Source organism: Stegostoma tigrinum, chromosome 6 (genome assembly GCF_030684315.1).
Source record: "Stegostoma tigrinum isolate sSteTig4 chromosome 6, sSteTig4.hap1, whole genome shotgun sequence".
NCBI lineage: Eukaryota > Metazoa > Chordata > Chondrichthyes > Orectolobiformes > Stegostomatidae > Stegostoma > Stegostoma tigrinum.
In genome coordinates, this window is record NC_081359.1 from 3,872,302 (window position 1) to 3,889,796 (window position 17,495).

Genomic DNA, 17,495 nt, shown 5'->3' on the forward strand with positions numbered 1-17,495 from the left:
GCAGAATTCATTGCAGAGTGTTGTACAATTTACAGGTAGTGGTCCAGGGAGTCTTCATTGTTGACTCTGGACTCAACAAGGTCTCATGATATTAGGTCAAATATGCATAAGAAAAACTTATAATTGTCATCGCCCAACCTCCCTCAGCTAATATGAAACATGAGTAGAAGTAGAGTAGAGTAGAACAGCCCCTGCTCCACCATTCAATGAGATTGTGGCTGTGATCTGTTTTGTTTTGAGTTCCACATTACTACCTACCCACAACAACCCTTTGATTCTCTTCTCTGACAAGAATCCATTTAACTCTGCCTTGAAAATATTCAGTGACACTTTCTCCACTGCCTTCTGAGGCAGGGAGTTCCAAGGCTGCACAATCATCAGAGAAACAATTCTTCCCGTCTCATTTCTAAAGGTGGTGACTAATTTTAAAATAGTGTCCCTACTTCTGGACAGAGCCACAAGAGGAAACATTCTTTTCACATCCGCCGTGCCAAGACCAGTCAGTATCTTATACACCTCAGTCAAGTCAAGCCTCACTCTTCGGACCACCAGTGGGAACAAGCCCAGCCTGTCCAACTTATCCTTCAAAGACAACCCAAAAACCCCTGGTGTCAGTGATAATGGGAACTGCAGATGCTGGAGAATCCAAGATAATAAAATGTGAGGCTGGATGAACACAGCAGGCCAAGCAGCATCTCAGGAGCACAAAAGCTGACGTTTCGGGCCCAGACCCTTCATCAGAGAAGGGTCTTCTAATGAAGGGCCTAGGCCCGAAACGTCAGCTTTTGTGCTCCTAAGATGCTGCTTGGCCTGCTGTATTCATCCAGCTGCACACTTTATTAACCCCTGGTGTCAATTGAGAAAAGCAGCTCTGAACTGCCTGCAATGCATTTACATCCTTAAAGGGAGGATATCGAAACTTCACACGTTACATGAGATGTGGTCTCGCTAATTACCTTTTGGTAGTTTTGACATGTCTCTGAAGCCTATACCATTTGTAACTAAAGTATAAGAACTTTACTTTCAAGTTCACTTCCTGTCATAATAAAAAATAGCAAGCACCAATCTTCTTGTTTACGTTTTGTAGCTGCATACTAACCTTTGTGACTCTCACACTAAAACACTTAGATATCCCTCCTCCTTAGAATTCTGTGGTTGTTCTCTGTTTAAGTCAGGTGTGTTCAAATGTCTTACATGGGGAAGCCACATTTCAATTTTTTTTTCTCCCTTGGCAAGGCTGGGGACAGGGGAGAACTAACACACTTCAGAAAGGTAAGAGCTGCCCCCCACCAGTAAACTAGATCTTCCAAGTTCAAAAGCTGTAAACTGATCTGTTTGAATGAGCAACTAACAGAGCTTGAGAGAGAAAAGGGATCAGTCTTAATTCATGAGATAACAAGGTGTAGAGCTGGATGAGGCCAAGCTCATCAGAGGAGCAGGGAGGCTCACGTTTTGGGCCTAGACCTAGAAAAAAAACATTTTCTGAAGAAGGATCTAGGCCCAAAACGGCTACCTTCGTGCCCCTCTGATGTTGCTTGGCCTGCTGTGTTCATCCAGCTCTACACCATGTTGTAACAGATTCTCCAGCATCTGCAGTTCCCATTATCTCTGAAATCCCTTAATTCATGATCACCAGGGAAAGGAGGTGGTAACTGGGACTGAACTAAAGAGTCAGGCTTTAACTATCTCTGACCTTGGGCCACAACTAGTAGGTTCAGTCAGAGGTAACTTTGGTGAAGTTCACCTGAAAGTGGGAGTTGAAAGCTAGTTGGCTTTCAACCTGGGTTTCCTCCTTGATAAATGTTTTCCCCCTCTCCATCTCTTCTCTCACACTCTTATCCTGTTCCCGCTTTCTCTTTCATACCTTTCATTTTCCTCACCCCGCCACCCTCTCTTTTAGCCCTCTCACTCTCTGTTTACCCGTCCTGTCTGTCTCTCCCTGACTTACACAGCTCTTTTTCACTTCAAGAAAATAATCTGTGGGCTTTTGCACTCCAAAGCATGTCCACCAGCCCTTTGACCCCACCAGCAAACATTTCACATTGAAATGAAAGTGGTCAAGCTTTACTTGGCTAATAATTCCTCTATCCCACCAACTTGTCACAACCCATCTCCTCGCCCTGCCCCAGCTTGAAGTCCATGCACTGGGCTCTTGCCACCACCTTCTATGATGCTGGCCAAGCTCAGGACAGGGTAAGTGAGTTAAAACAAAAAGAAAAGAGAGAGAAAATAATAAGAAAAACGAAAACACGGTAGAGCAGATGAGCTCCAGCACAGCAGTCCGGCTCTGCTGTCATCATGGACTGGACTTCTGACTGTTCCCCTCTGCCATTAGACTCACGTTGCCTCCTCCACATGGTAGATCTCTCATTTCCCTCCCCTCCTCCTCTGCCTGAAAGCCTCCAATCCCAAAGCCAGTCCAGATACTCGTCACCATGGCGCCAGGTCTTACATTGTTTCTCCAGTCAGAGACTGGGTTCTCCCATATTTGCTCCTGATAGGCTCGTCAGTAAACCTGTAACAGTGTACAGCAGCTCCTTGCAAAATCTTAGACTTATATCTACCTGCATTTTGAAACTGGCTTCTCTGCAGCCTCACAGCACCAGGGACCCGGGTTCAACTCCACTCTCGAGCGACTGTCAGTGTGGAGTTTGCACATTCTCCCCGTGTCTGTGTGGGTTTCCTCTGGGTGCTCTGGTTTCCTACCACAGTCCAAAGATGTGCACTGCTAGGTGGATTAGCCGTGCTAAATTTCCCATAGTGTTCAGGGCTGTGTAACATAGATGGGTTAAAGGGGGATCAATCTGGGTGGGATGCCCTGAGGGTTGGTGTGGACTTGTTGGGCTGAAGGGCCTGTTTCCACACTGTAGGGATTCTATGATAAATAAAACAAAGCAGTAAAACATCTCTAAACAATAAATTTTCTTTTAACATCAGTTTTTTTCACGGCCAATGATCCTTCTCATGTAAGGTTATGGAATTATTAATCATGAGAGACCTGTAAATGAACTGTAAATTTTTCTACAAAAGTAAATCAGAACTCTGGCCGTAGGTTTGGTAGTCCTAGTTTCAGTAATGCACTGCTTTTTCATTCTTTCCTGTCAATGTGAAAAACTTCACATTATTTCACATTATACTCCATCTGCTAGATTTCCACACATTCATCCAACCAATCTACATCTTCCACCCATGCTTCCCTGTCACCCCTCCACAAGTATTGTCAGTCCATATAATCCACTTGTCACTCTGATATCTCTGCTCTCTCCAATTGTTGGAGAGAACAGTGCAGAACTCCAGGAAGAGACAAAGAATAGGAGAAACTGGACCTCCGATGCACGTAACATAGACAGCTGTCGAGGAACAGATGTTATACAGTCATAGAGTCTTGCAGAATGGAAACAGACCTTTCAGTCCAACTATTCCATGCTGAACATGATCCCAAACTAAACTAGTCCCAACTGCCTGCGTTTGGCCCATATCCCTCCAAACATTTCCAATTCATGAATTTATCCAAATATCTTTTTAAACATTGTAACTGCATTCACTGCTCCCTTTTGCAGTTCATTCCACATACAAATTGCATTCTGTGTAAAAAAAAAGTTGCCCATCATGTCCTTTTTAAATCTTTCTCCTCTTATCTTAAAACTACGCCCCTAGTTTTGAACTACGTAACTGTAGAGAAAAGACCCTTGCAATTCACCTAATCTATGCCCTCCATGATCTTATAAACCTCTATAAGGTCACCCCTCAACCTCCTATGCTCCAGTGAAGAAAGTCCCAGCCTATCCAGCTTTTCTTTATAACTCCATCCCTGGCAACATTTTGGTAAATCTTTCCTGAGCTCTCTAATACATAATAATAATTCCTTCCTATAGCAGGGCGACCAGAACTGCACACAGTACACCAGAAATGGCTTCACCAACGTCCTGTACAATATCAGCGTGACGTCCCAACTCCTATACTCAACAGACTGAGCAATGAAGGCAAGTGTGCTAAATAATAAAATGTGAGGCTGGATGAACACAGCAGGCCCAGCAGCATCTCAGGAGCACAAAAGCTGACGTTTCGGGCCTAGACCCTTCATCAGTGCTAAATGCCTTCTTAACCACCCTGTTAACATGTGCTGCAAATTTAAAAGAATTACTTACCTGAAACCCTAGGTCTCCGTTCTACAACACAACCCAGGGCCCTATAATTAATTGTATAAGTCCTGTCCTTGTTTGTTTTACTAAAATGCAATACCTCACATTTATGCAAATCAAACTCCATCTGCCATTGCTCAGCCCATTGACTCAATTGATCAAGATCTGTTGGTAATCTTAGATAACCTTCTTCACATTCCACTATACCATCAAATTTGGTGTCATCTGCAAACTTCCAACTGTGACTTCTATATTCTCATCCAAATCATTTGTATAAATCATGAACAAAAGTGAGCCCAGCACCAATTCCCTGATTTTGTTTCCAGTTGGCAAGCTCACCCTGAATCCCATGTGATCAGCTTTACTAATTAGTCTCACATGCAGAACTTTGTCAACGGCTTTACTAAACTCCAGGTACCATTTTGCCCTCAACATTTCTCTTGGTTATTGGCTTAAAAAACTCAATCAAGTTTGTGAGACATTATTTCCCTCTCACAAAACTATGTTGACTATCTAAAAATTCCTTGCCTCTCCAAAAGTATAGAAATCCTACCTTTTAGAATCACCTCCACCAAATTACCCACCACTGATGCCAGACTCACAGGTCTATAATTCTGAATCAATGGGGTTTCACACTCCATAGGGATAACAATGATAAGAAGAGGTCCCTTGCACCTAATGACATTTTGAGATATTTCAATTCCATTTGGCATAGAACATTAACTCATATGAAGTTGATTCCATCACAAACTGAGATGATATGAAATGCACTGTGTAGAGTTTGCAGATTTAACTTACGTGAACATTAACTCATCTCCTTTGACTTCCCACAGATCTTTCAAGGGTGATAGAGGAGGACATGTATGCTGTAGGTGCATCATCGTAATTTATATATTTATAGCATCAGGGCAAATGGTGGGGTATGCCAGTGGTGACAGCTAATTTGTTACACAGTGAGATGTATATTGCATGTGAAGAGACAGGAATGGCAGTGGAGAGATCCTTCTGGAGGCTTAATATCATCCAAACTCTGCTTAAATCAATGCAGAAGCTGGGCCAGGGTCCTTCCTTGAAAAGGGAACTTGTGAAGCAGAAGGAGAAATGTGATTGTTTCTGTCAGAATGTTCAGAGGCAGTGCACACCCTCATGGAGAGATTGGAAGAGTCCAACTCTAGGATGAGTGCCATGATATTCCTTGCATTTGCACCAATCTCCAGCTCCATAAAAAGACCTTCCACCCAGATGGAAGATGAGGCCTGCCTGGTCTGTTCCTATTTCTGGAAACTGTGTTTTGTGCTGCATTCTATGACAGTCCAATGTTTAGAACACATTCAATTCCAGGGGTGTCACACTTGACTGTTCCAAAATATAAGTTACATACAAATGTTGTCCAGTAGCTGGGATGGGACTAGTTGCGAGGTTTTCAATTAATCGCTCAGGACAGATAAAGGGTGGCTGAGGACGAATTTAAAGCTTGTAGAAAGTTTGGGAAAGCCAGAGACTACGTGTGTGTATGAGGGAGAAAGAAAGAGAGAAACTTTTAAATGTGTTGTTAGGAAAGAAATTGCATGACATGGACACATAAAAAGAAATTTCTGGGAAAGCCCAACAGATCTGACAGCATCTGCAGAGGGAAATCAAAGTTGATGTTTCAGATCAAGTGACCCTTCCCGAGAACTGCATGACATGGATTCTGTTGAGGAGTCTCAGAGACGTTTAGCAGTAGTAGGATAACACTATGGAGTTGGGTCTCAAAGATGTCCAACAAGACTTTGGAGTTCAGAAGAGCCTGTGGGTAAGAACTGGGTCAGAATGGCTGAGGGTGAGCTTGAAAAGCTCACAAGCAGTATTTGCTTGATGCAGCCAAACAAGATTACAGCTCATGGAAAAGCCCAGAGGCAATTCTAGCTTGATGAAGCTAACTATAGGTGAAACTCTGAAGGTCAGCATTGTTATTTAGGGTTGAAGTGCACTTTCCAGAGTAAAGGGAAACATAAACACAGGAAAGGCATGTTATTGACCAGAATCAGAGCAGTCACTGAGATAGTCGGTGACAGAAGGACTCTTGAGAGGAGACTTAATGGTGAGATTGGCAAAAATTAGAATTTATAAACACTTGTGAAGCTTACAGAAATGTAATGACCTACTGTGTTATTAAGGTCTGCTATTCACTATACATTTTAATGATCTAGCTATGGGAACTAGATGTATTATCTAAATGTGATTTCAAGTTTGCAGAGAACAAAAAGCTGTTAGCTGTTAACTGATTCCTGGGAGGGTTAACGATGAGGAGGATGCAGACAGGCTGAGTGGGAAAATGCATGGCAGATGCAGTATAATGTGGATGAATATGAGGTCACCCACTTTAATAACAGAAACAGGAAGACAGATTGGGGAAATGGGGAGGTACAGTGTGACCTGGATGTCCTTGTACACTGGTCGCTGAAAGTAAACATGCAGGTAGAGCAGGTGGTGAAAAAGGCAAAGAGAATGTTGTCATTCATAATGAGAGGATTTGCACACAGGAGCAGGGATGCCTTGCTGCAACTGTACAGGGTCTCAGTGAGACTGCATCTTGAGTATTGTGGGCAGTTTTGATCCCTTATCTGAGGGAAGATGTTCTGGCTATGGAGGGAATTCAACAAAGTTTTACCAGACTGATTCCTGGGCTGTTGGGACTGATGTATGAAGAGAGATTGTATTGGTTAGGACTATATTCATTAGATTTTAGAAGAGTGAGTAGGGATTTCATAGAAGCCCAAAAATCTCTGACAGGAGTAGAAAGGGGAAACACAGGAGGGATGCTCCTGATGACTGGAGAATTTCAAGACTAGGGGTCACAGTTTAAGGCTACAGGAAATGCCACTTAGAATGAAGGTTAATTTCTTCACCCAGGGAGTAGACAGCTTTTGGAATCCTCTGCCAGGGAAAGTGGTTGAGGCCAAAACATTGAACTGTGGAATTTCAGATTGCTCAAAGTGCGAGGGAGATCAGGCTACTGAGTTGGATGATCAACTGTGATCATACTGAATGGCAGAGAAGGTTCAAAGAAACAGATGGCCTGCCCTTTCTCCTATTTGCTCTGTGTCTATGGGAGTACGTTGCTGAGTAATATGCAGAATCTGTCTTGATCGCTTTTGCTATTTGATATGCACTGCTGGTATTCAATCATAGTCTATAACTCATTAACATGGTAACTTTTGGGTATCAGAATATAGGTTATACATAAATTCTAAATAGTTTTGTAAACTTTGTACAGTAAACTTTACTTTGTTTGTTTGAAACCATGGAAATTTATCTCTTTATGCTCTTCTAAAGTCCTCCGGATCTCACATTCTATCTCTTTTTGCAAAAACAGTGATTGGTGCCTCTGCAGATTGTGACATGAGTGTATAACTGGATAAATGCTGGCCAATGACTTGTGACTCCATCTGCTATTTGAAATAGAATGGAAGAATGCCTTAGTTTACCTGAGTGTAGCCGTATCTCACTGACATGCAGCAAAATGTCCTCCACCTCTGGACTAGCAGAGCGAAAACACAAGAAAGGCATCTGCCTGAGGACTCTTTTCAAACATTCCATTTTCCTCCCACTACCCCTTCCCTTTCAGACAGCTGCCTACTGCTACAGTAAAGCCCTGAAGCTGGTGGAATCATATGAGTTTCCAACAAGCGGGGATTATTCAGAGATCCTTTTATTCACTGTGAGGGCTGTGGGTCCATAGAACTCTGTTCCTAGACAGCTTTAGGGTTGGGGGTCAGACATATTCTTGATTAAGAAGGGAATCAAACAATTGAGGAGATAGCCAGGAAAGTGGGTTAAGGCTGCAATCAGATCAAAAACGATCTTATCAAATAACAGAACTGGCTCAAGGGCCAAATATACTCCGTTTCTAACTCATCTATTCATATATCCAGCAGATCTCATTATCCAAAACTGGCCCTTCATATTATTAAGTGCTTCTTGACATCAGTCTTACACTATGCCTACTTGTCTTTCTGTTATTGTTTAAAATGAAATATGCTCAAGGTTGACATTTCTGTTCCACTTAATATGTATATCTCGACACAGTCCCATGTCAATTGTATCTTCATGTCTCAAACTCAGAATCTGAGCTTTTCTAAAATGTCTTCATAATTAACTCTTCTGCCCGATATCATGTCTCACAGTGTTTACTTTGCACCACTATCTAGGCTTGACTGCTCTTCTGTGTCTCTGTAGCCAGAATCCAGGTGATGGCTTGACTGAAGCATTATAACGTTTCAGCTTTGATAAGAGTCAATGGGGAAATGTTCCCAATTACTGGTGCAGAGATACATGTTTCAGAAATGCATATCAGGAATTTGAACACAGATTATCAACTCCAGTTGATAGCCTGAGAGACTTTTCATCCATTAAAATTAACTGGATGGAAAAAGCCATGAGTGTTAAATCACAAAGTGGCCTTTATACTCAAATTGCCAATACACAATCCAATCAAATGCAGCTCTGCAGTGAGGGCCTTTATTCATAACTCCTCTCCCCTTTGACTGATTTGGCACTCCAAACAAATTAAAGGATTTAAAATACTGAAGAATTCTGGCTGTGAGTTATTTGCAAAGCTACAGTAGCCAAACAGTGGTATCACGGTAACTTTACTGGCTAGTCCTGAAGAACCCTACGCTGATATTCTGGGGACATGGGTTCACATCCCACTGTAAGAGATGGTAAAATGTCATTTCAATAAAAATCTGGAATTAAAAACTAGCCTAATGCCATTGGAGCACATCTGGCTCTCTGATGTCCTCTAGAGAAGGAAACTTGAATACTTTACCTGATCTGGTCTATGTGGGGTTCCTGATCCTCAGCAGTGTGGGTGACTCTGCATTGCTCAATCAAGGAGCAACACAAGCTACTGAATTGTATCCAACTTTGACTTTACCTTTTACAGTCATCCATTCCTCTGTGTGAATAAAACCGGCCCCACACTTAATTTTCATAAACTAGTGTCTTTCAATTACATTTCTTTGGTTGGCCCGTCAATAATGCAATCAGATTTTTATGGGAAGCAGGAATCTCTGACTCTGTCTATACAAATTATGGGCCAAGAGCTGGAAAATGGGTTTAGAATAGAACAGAGACAGTAGGAACTGCAGATGCTGGAGAATCTGAAATAACAAGGTGTAGAGCTGGATGAACACAGCAGGCCAAGCAGCATCAGAGGAGCAGGAAAGCTGACGTTTTGGGCCTAGACCTTTCTTCAGAAAAAGTTTTTTTCTAGGTGTAGGCTGGAAACGTCAGCCTTCCTGCTCCTCTGATGCTGCTTGGCCTGCTGTGTTCATCCAGCTCTACACCTTTTTATCTTAGAATAGAGCAGTTCAGGTTTTTGAGTGGTGGCTCATTCCTCTGTTTTCTGTTCCTTTTATACATTTTTATAGCATAATTCACATTAAAAATTGAAACTCTACCCCAGTTGAAAAGTATTAAAATGCTGCACTGATGTACATGAAATTTAAGATTTAGAGACAAAATCTATTGGAAGTGACAGAAAATGCTGGAAGTACTCAAGTCTGGCAGTCTCTGGAGGGAGAAGCAGTTAACATTTCAGGTCGATGAGCTTTCATCAGAAATGCACTGGTGTGGGATTGAAGTTTCAACTAATTTCAGTCGATTTATGCCAGTTTGTGCAGATAAGTAGCAGGTAACACATATACATGAATAAAAGTGCCAGGCAATGATTACCTGCAACTAGAGAGTGTGTACTCAGCTCCCCTTGACCTTCAACAGTATTGACATCACAGCATGTAACTCACCTCTTGACACTACAAAACCGGTCTGTGGTCTACAGGTGTAAGTTAACAGGGTGATGGGAAATAATTTACCCAATTTACCCGTATAAATACGTCTCCAACAACACTACAGAAGATCAGTGCTATGCATGATAAAACAATCTATTTGATTGGCACCCCATCCTCCACCTTACGCATTCATGCCCTCCACCATTGATACACATTGACAGCAGTGTGTACCATTTAGAGCAACTGACCAAATCTACTTTGATAAAACTATGCAAACCTCTGCCCTCTGATGCCTGGAAGGACATAGCAGCAAATGGATGGGAACACCACCAGGTTCCCTCCAACTCATCCACAATTCTCATCAGGAGCTGTATTTTTTAATTCATCCCTGAGTCGAATTCCTGGCATTCCCGACTGAACATCACTGCCAGCAGAATGTAATGCCCTTGTCAGGGAATGTTTGGTGAGAGGGTCTCTGCTGCTCCTTTCTACGTTCACCCCCACCCCGCTGCTTAAGGCCCACTGAACAGCCTCATCTCACCTCACTGGCGTTCTCTAGCATTGGGCAGAGGACATTCAAAATACAAACAAGCTGGCATCGAGGTGCTAGGGGTTGGGGGCACGGGATTTCATTGATTGCTGCTATAGAGTCATACAGCATGGAAACAGGCCCTTCAACCTAAGTCGTCCATGCTGACCATAATCCTAAACTAAGCAATTCCCACCAGCCTGTGCTTGACCCATATCTCTCCAAACCTTTCCAATTCATGAACTTATTCAAAGGATTTTTAAATGATGTAAGTGTACCCACATTCTTCACTTCCTCTGGCAGTTTATTCCACATACAAACTACTCTCTCCATAAAACAAGTTGCCCTTCATGTCCATTTTAAATCTTTCTCCTCTCACCTTAAAAATGTGCCCCCTTGTTTGGAACTCCCCTACCCTAGGGAAAAGACCTTTGTTATTCAGCTTATCTATGCCCCTCAATATTTTGTAAACTTCTATAAGGTCACCCCTCAACCTCCAATGCTCCAGTGAAGAAATCCCAGCCTATTCTGCCCATGTTTATATCTCAAACCATCTAGTCCTGGCAACATCCTGGTAAATCTTTTCTGAACCCTCTCCAATTTAATAATACTATTCCCATAAGAGGGAGACCAGAACTGCATGCAGTATCCCAGAAGAGACCTCACCAATCTTCTGTACAACCTCAACGTGACATCCTAACTCCTATTTTCAAACATCTGAGCAAATGCGGGCAAGTATGCTGAATGCCTTCTTAATCACCCTGTGCTGCAAATTTCAAACAATAATGTTTCTGAATCCCTAGTTCTCTCTGTTCTGCAAAACTACCCAAGGCTCTACCATTAACTGTATAAGTCCTATCCTTGGGGATAGTAGGAACTGCAGATGCTGGAGAATCTGAGATAACAAGGTGTAGAACTGGATGAACACAGCAGGCCAAGCAGCATCAGAGGATCAGGAAGGCTGGCGTTTTCGGGCCTAGGCCCTTCTTCAGAAAAAAGATTTCTGAAGAAGGGTCTAGGCCCGATAAGTCAGAGTTCCTGCCCCACTGATGCTGCTTGGTCTGCTGTGTTCATCCAGCTCCACACCTTATTATCTCTAAGTCCTATCCTTGTCTGTTTCACCTGAATGAAAGAATTCGCATTTATGTAAATCAAACTCCATCTGCCACTCCTCAGCCCATTGACTCAACTAATTAAGATCTCTTTGTAATCTTAGATAACGTTCTTCACTGTCCACTCTACAACTTATTTTGGATGTCATCTGCAAGCTTATTAACCATGCCTCCTAAATTCTCATCCAAATTGTTTATACAAATGACAGACAAAAGTGGACCCACTACCGATCCCTCAAAGTCACCCACTGCCTGTGCTGCCAACTACCCTCACTGAGTGACTCCCACTATGGGGCTGCCTTCTCACTACTGTTCTACTGGAACGTGACTCCCTCAGCAATCCTGTGTCTCGATGGTAGATTACGAGAAACAGTCAACCGTCTACCATTGGCACTGTAGAGCTGCTGGCCTCAGATTGGTCCACAGTCCTCTGCAGTGGGATTTTAGGTCTTCGGCCTCCTTAATCAGAGAGTCCCTACAGTGTGGAAACAGGCCCTTTAGCCCAACAAATCCTGTGAGGAGCACCCCACCCAGAACCTCGTGCCGTACCCTTTTCCCCTGTAGCCCACACATCCATGAACACTATGGACAATTTAGCATGGGACTGTCTGTGGGAGGAAACCAGAGCACCCGGAAGAAACCCACACAGTCACAGCGAGAACGTGCAAAGTCCACACAGACAGTCGCCTGAGGATGGAATCGAACCTGAGTCCCTGGCGCTGTGAGGCAGCAGTACTCGCCACTGTGCTGCCCATCCTTGGAGTGCAACCCAGTTAACTCTCTCATTGGCATTTAATTTGGTGGACCTTTGTGAAAGTAGGTTACAAACATTAGTTACATCTGGTCAATGTTTCTGCATCATGTGACTGCAGAGGTTGATGCAGATAGCTCTCTGCCACCTTCCGATGGCAAACTAAAGATAGATAACAATTACCAGCCCTGCCAGCAACATTCTTCCCCATGAATGAATGAAAGAACTTCTCTCAAATTTTGGGCTCACTCTAATAAAGTTAAGTGGATATTTGGATATACTTGATATTAACATAATAGTCTCGGCTTTGACTGCAACATCTAGCTTCCTACCAATGAAGAAGGTCTAGATCATGGTACTTGTCTTTACACAGCACTTATAGTGGCAGCTAACAAAGGAATGAGATTGATCTAAGTACTAGTAACTGAATATTTTTAAAATGAACTCACACTATAATTAATTAATTTATTTACTATTAATTATAATAAATTTAAGATAGATTAAATAGGTGAAAAACAGTTTTCTGGCATTAAATTGGGTCCAAATTCTCTCTTCTTTTGTGGTTCAATGTTCTATGACTCTAAAAGTGTTGACCCTTTGTTAGAATTCACCAGTTCTTGCCAGCATATTATTACTCAGGTGGGCTAACAAGGGCAGAGTGAAGATTACGTTTTATCTCCAATTTCATGCACTTCTCAGTGACTCATCATGAACAACAGAAATATTACAGCAAGTTTCACATTGTTGGAGTTGTGCATACAAGACTAACCAGAAGTGGAAAATAATAAATAAATTATAATTCTGTGGCGAGTAAGAGACACTCAGAACCATTTTATTCAAATCAATGAATGGATTGTTTCTGAGTAGATGCTGCTCCACTTTTAATATCTCCACTCAAGCACAAGTCTGACAATCAAAAATAACCGAACTTTACAAAAGTCAGCTGAAAACTTTACCAATTGTGATTGTTGAAAATGTCCACTTTCAGTAGGCTGGGTTTCATGGCATCAGTGTGGGTTTCAAAGTTGCTCGTTGGCTGGAAAGCTGATGGAATTCGAGCACCTCCATTTGAGAGAATTAAATGCCACTTACCTGGATACAGCAGATCTTTCCCAGGACCAAGGATCAGCCAAAGGTAGAAACCCCACACGTGGAGAGCTGCTGGTCAATCAGGGACCTCAGGGGAAAGCCAATGCCCAGGGATTGTTGCTGGATCATAGATGGGGAGTGGTAGTGTGGAAAGGGAAGATTAGTGTTGTTGGGGTGGGGAGGAGGGGGCATCACAGGAAAGGGGTGACTGTAAACGTAGGGGGTGGTTGACAGTAATTGCTCCCTGGCTGCCAGATCCTTCAATGGCACTCTGGAGGTGTTTGAGAGATGGATACCTCCACTGCCCCACAAGCAACTCCAAAAGGACTTTCTAACTACATTGCCCACACAGTGACCCTCTGCCAACTGCTGGCTGATATTGGCAGAAGCTTGCTGATGCCCTCAAGTGGTTTACAGAGACAGTCACTGGGTCTCTCTGTTACAAGCATAATTAGGCTGGAGGTGAATTTGCAACAAGGCCCCAACTGATGGTCTCTGACCTGATTAAATGCCCCCAACATTAAGCTCACAATGGGTGACAGCATTTGGTTCTGTCTAATATTTTAAATTAGCCACATTTCCAATGCTCCCTTTCCCATCACCCATCCCTCCCTCACTTTTCTCACTTGTTTAATCCAAGCTTTCTTTGTCTAGCTTTATTTCTAGTTCTGCACTTGATGTAATATTAAATTCAACATTCTAATTTACCCTTTTTGATTCCGAACCTGTGTTGTTCATCTTGTAATTCTTTGATCTGACTGGTTAAGGAGATTCACAGTTACCCCCATGCACTCAGATTTTACATGTGCGCATCATTGTGATAATGTTCTAAAGAAGGGTCACTGCACCTGAAACGTTAACCATAGAATCCCTGCAGTGTGGAAACAGGCCACTCAGTCCAACAAGTCCACACTGCCCCTCCAGAAAGCATCCCATCCAGATGTATTCCCCTATCACTGCATTTCCCCATGTCTAGCCCATCTAACTTAAACATCCCTGGGCAAGATGGGCAATCTTGCATGGCCAATCCACCTATCCTGCACATCTTCAAACTGTGGAGGAAACCAGAGGAAACCCACACAGACATGGGGAGAATGTGCAAACTCCACACAGACATTTGCCCGAGGGTGGAATTGAACCTGGGTCCCTAGTGCTGTGAGGCTGCAGTAGCTATCATCATGCCACCAATTCTGCTTTCTCTCCACAGCTGCTGCCAGACCTGCTGAGTTTCTCCGGAAATTTCTGTTTCTGTTTCAGATTTCCAGCATCCGCAGTTCTTCCTTTTTATATTATTGTGATAAAGCTTACTAAGTTTGAAATCTTGGGTTCTGGGCTAAAACTTAGGAAAAGTGTATGCAATTCTCACCACAGATGATGGATTTTACAATTAAGTATGAAATCTAGAAAAGACACAAGTTTTAAGAATGATGAGGATGAAATGACTGGATTGTTATAAAAACCCAACTCGTGCAACGATGCTGTTCAGGGGAGGAAATTTGCCTTAAGTCTCAGGGCGTGATCAATCATGAATAAGGAATCTCCTGCTGTTCTTTCTCAGCTGATGAATCAGTGCACCTCAAGTAACCCCATCAATCTACGCTGAATGAACAGCAAAGTTGACAGATATCAAGCAGCAATTATTCAGGAATGCTGTGTTCCAATTCCATCAGGACCACTCAGCTTCTGACCCGATCACAGCACCAGTACAAACATGAACAAAAGACCTGGATTGCAGACTTATGGATGGCAGCAGTTCATGAAGGCAGCTCACCACCGCCTTCTCAAGGGGAAATAGAGACAGGCAATAAATGCTGACCCAGCCAGTGACACCCATGTCCAACAAGAGAATATAAAAATGGGAGCGAAAAGTGACTGGCCTTCGCAATTAACTGAGAGTGACAGCAAAGAGCATGAGCAAAATTGAGGATGAAACAGAGTTAACATTTCAAGTTTGCTATTTCTCTTCTTGATAACTCAGGTTAATTCTATTTCTCTCTTCACAGATACTGGTAAGCACGATGAATTCTCTAGCACTTCTTGTTTTTATTTCAAATTTCCAACATCCAGAATATTTATTGAAGTCAAAGGAGATAGGAGAAGACTCTCCATTGGCTAGTCATACCTCACATTTAAGAAAGATGTTTGGAGTCGGTGTTAGAGGTCAGTTATTTCAATCCGAGGTACGCTGCCAGAGGGCTTCAGAGTCGTATTCTCAGCCCAAACATCTTCAGTAAGCTCATCAATGATTATTCCTAAGGTCAAAAATGCATTGTTTGGAAATGATTTCACACTGTTCAGCACCATTCACCACTCCTTTGATAGTGATACAGTCCATGTCTAAATGTAACAAGGTTTACAACAACAACTTTTGCTAACATGTGAAAAGTAATGTTCCTGCTATACAAATGCCAGGCAATGACTATTCCACATGAGGAAGTCTAACCATCTCTCATTGGCATTCAATTGCATTACCTTTGCTAAATCCCCACTTTACATCAACATTCTGGGGGATGCTGTTGAAACTTAACTGGACTAGCCATATAAGTGAGATAACAAAGTGTGGAACTGAATGAACACAGCAGGCCAAGCAGCATCAGAGGAGCTGGAAGGCTAACGCTTTGGGCCTAGACCCTTCTTCAGAAATGAAGAAGGGTCTAGGCCGGAAACATCAGCTTTCCTGCTCCTCTGATGCTGCTTGGCCTGCTGTGTTCATCCAGCTCCACACCTTGTTACCTCAGATTCGCCAGCACCTGACGTTCCTGCTACCTCTGGGCACATAAGTGGTGTAGCTAAAGAGCTAAATAATGACTGCGAATTCTGCAGCATGTAACTCACTTCTTGACTCTCTGTCTGTCTGACACCCACAAGCAGTCAGCAGTGTGATTACATATGTTTACTTGGATAAGTTGCCACAAACGGTTGAGAAGGTCAATGCAATCCAAGATAAAGCAGCCTGCTTGATTGACATCCCATCCATCACCATAAACCTACATTCCCTGGCACATGTTGGCTGCAGTGCATAGCATGTACTCGTCATGTCTCTTTACACAGCACTTTTGAAACCAATGACATCCACCTCCCAGAAGGAAGAGACATAGAAATACCTGCAGCTTACCCGGGTAACAGGTTAAAGCACAATAACTCCCTTCCTAACAGCACTGTGGGAGTGACTACATCATAAGGCCTGCCGTGGTACCCCTAGGTGGATCATTATTACCTTCTCATGGGAAGTTAGCGATGGACACCCAATGCTGGCCTTTTCAATGACACTCACATCCCAGGACTGTGTTTAAAAAAAACACACACAATTTCCTTCTCACATTTACAGCTACTTGCAGGACAAAATATCGATTTGAAATGGGCTAGAGCAAGGTTAACTGATACTGGTCGCTGTTCATTAACAATTTCAGGGCTTTGGGGTCTAACTTGTTAGAAATCTCATCGTTTATCAACAATGGCACTCTTGATCAAAGGAACTCTGAGTCATCATGTTCAATTTTTAATCACCACAAATATTCTGACAGTTTATGTTCACTAACATTCGTTAGCTTTTTATATAGTACTTTATACACTATATGTTTTACAATATACAAATAGGGAAATGATTTAATATACTGAGGCTAAAATAAGCACAACTAACGATGAAAAGTTTCCTTGCATTTTATAAAGACATAATGGGCCAATTATCTTATGTATAACATGAATTAAATGCAAAGTTTTCATTTATGTGTGAACAACCTTTGTAGAGACTGACTTCTATTTGATACCCCATCAAGCTATCTTGAATAGTGAAAATAGCAATCGCAAATTAAAGTGAACTGTGAAATTGTTATATCTTAGCATGTAAAAGAAGATTTATGCGTGATGAAATATGATCACTTTCTATCATTTTGTGATATCATTAATATCCTTTCTGCCTAGAATTCACTTCTTATTCTAATGAAGGTGCTGTAATATTTACAAATCTGTACTGAGGACCAGCCGTTGTACCATCTATTATAAAATATGTCATTCTTGCATCATCATAAACGAATAGCATTATGTTATAAAACAAATTCTAATTTAAAAACCCTTCCATCATATGAATCCTGTCCC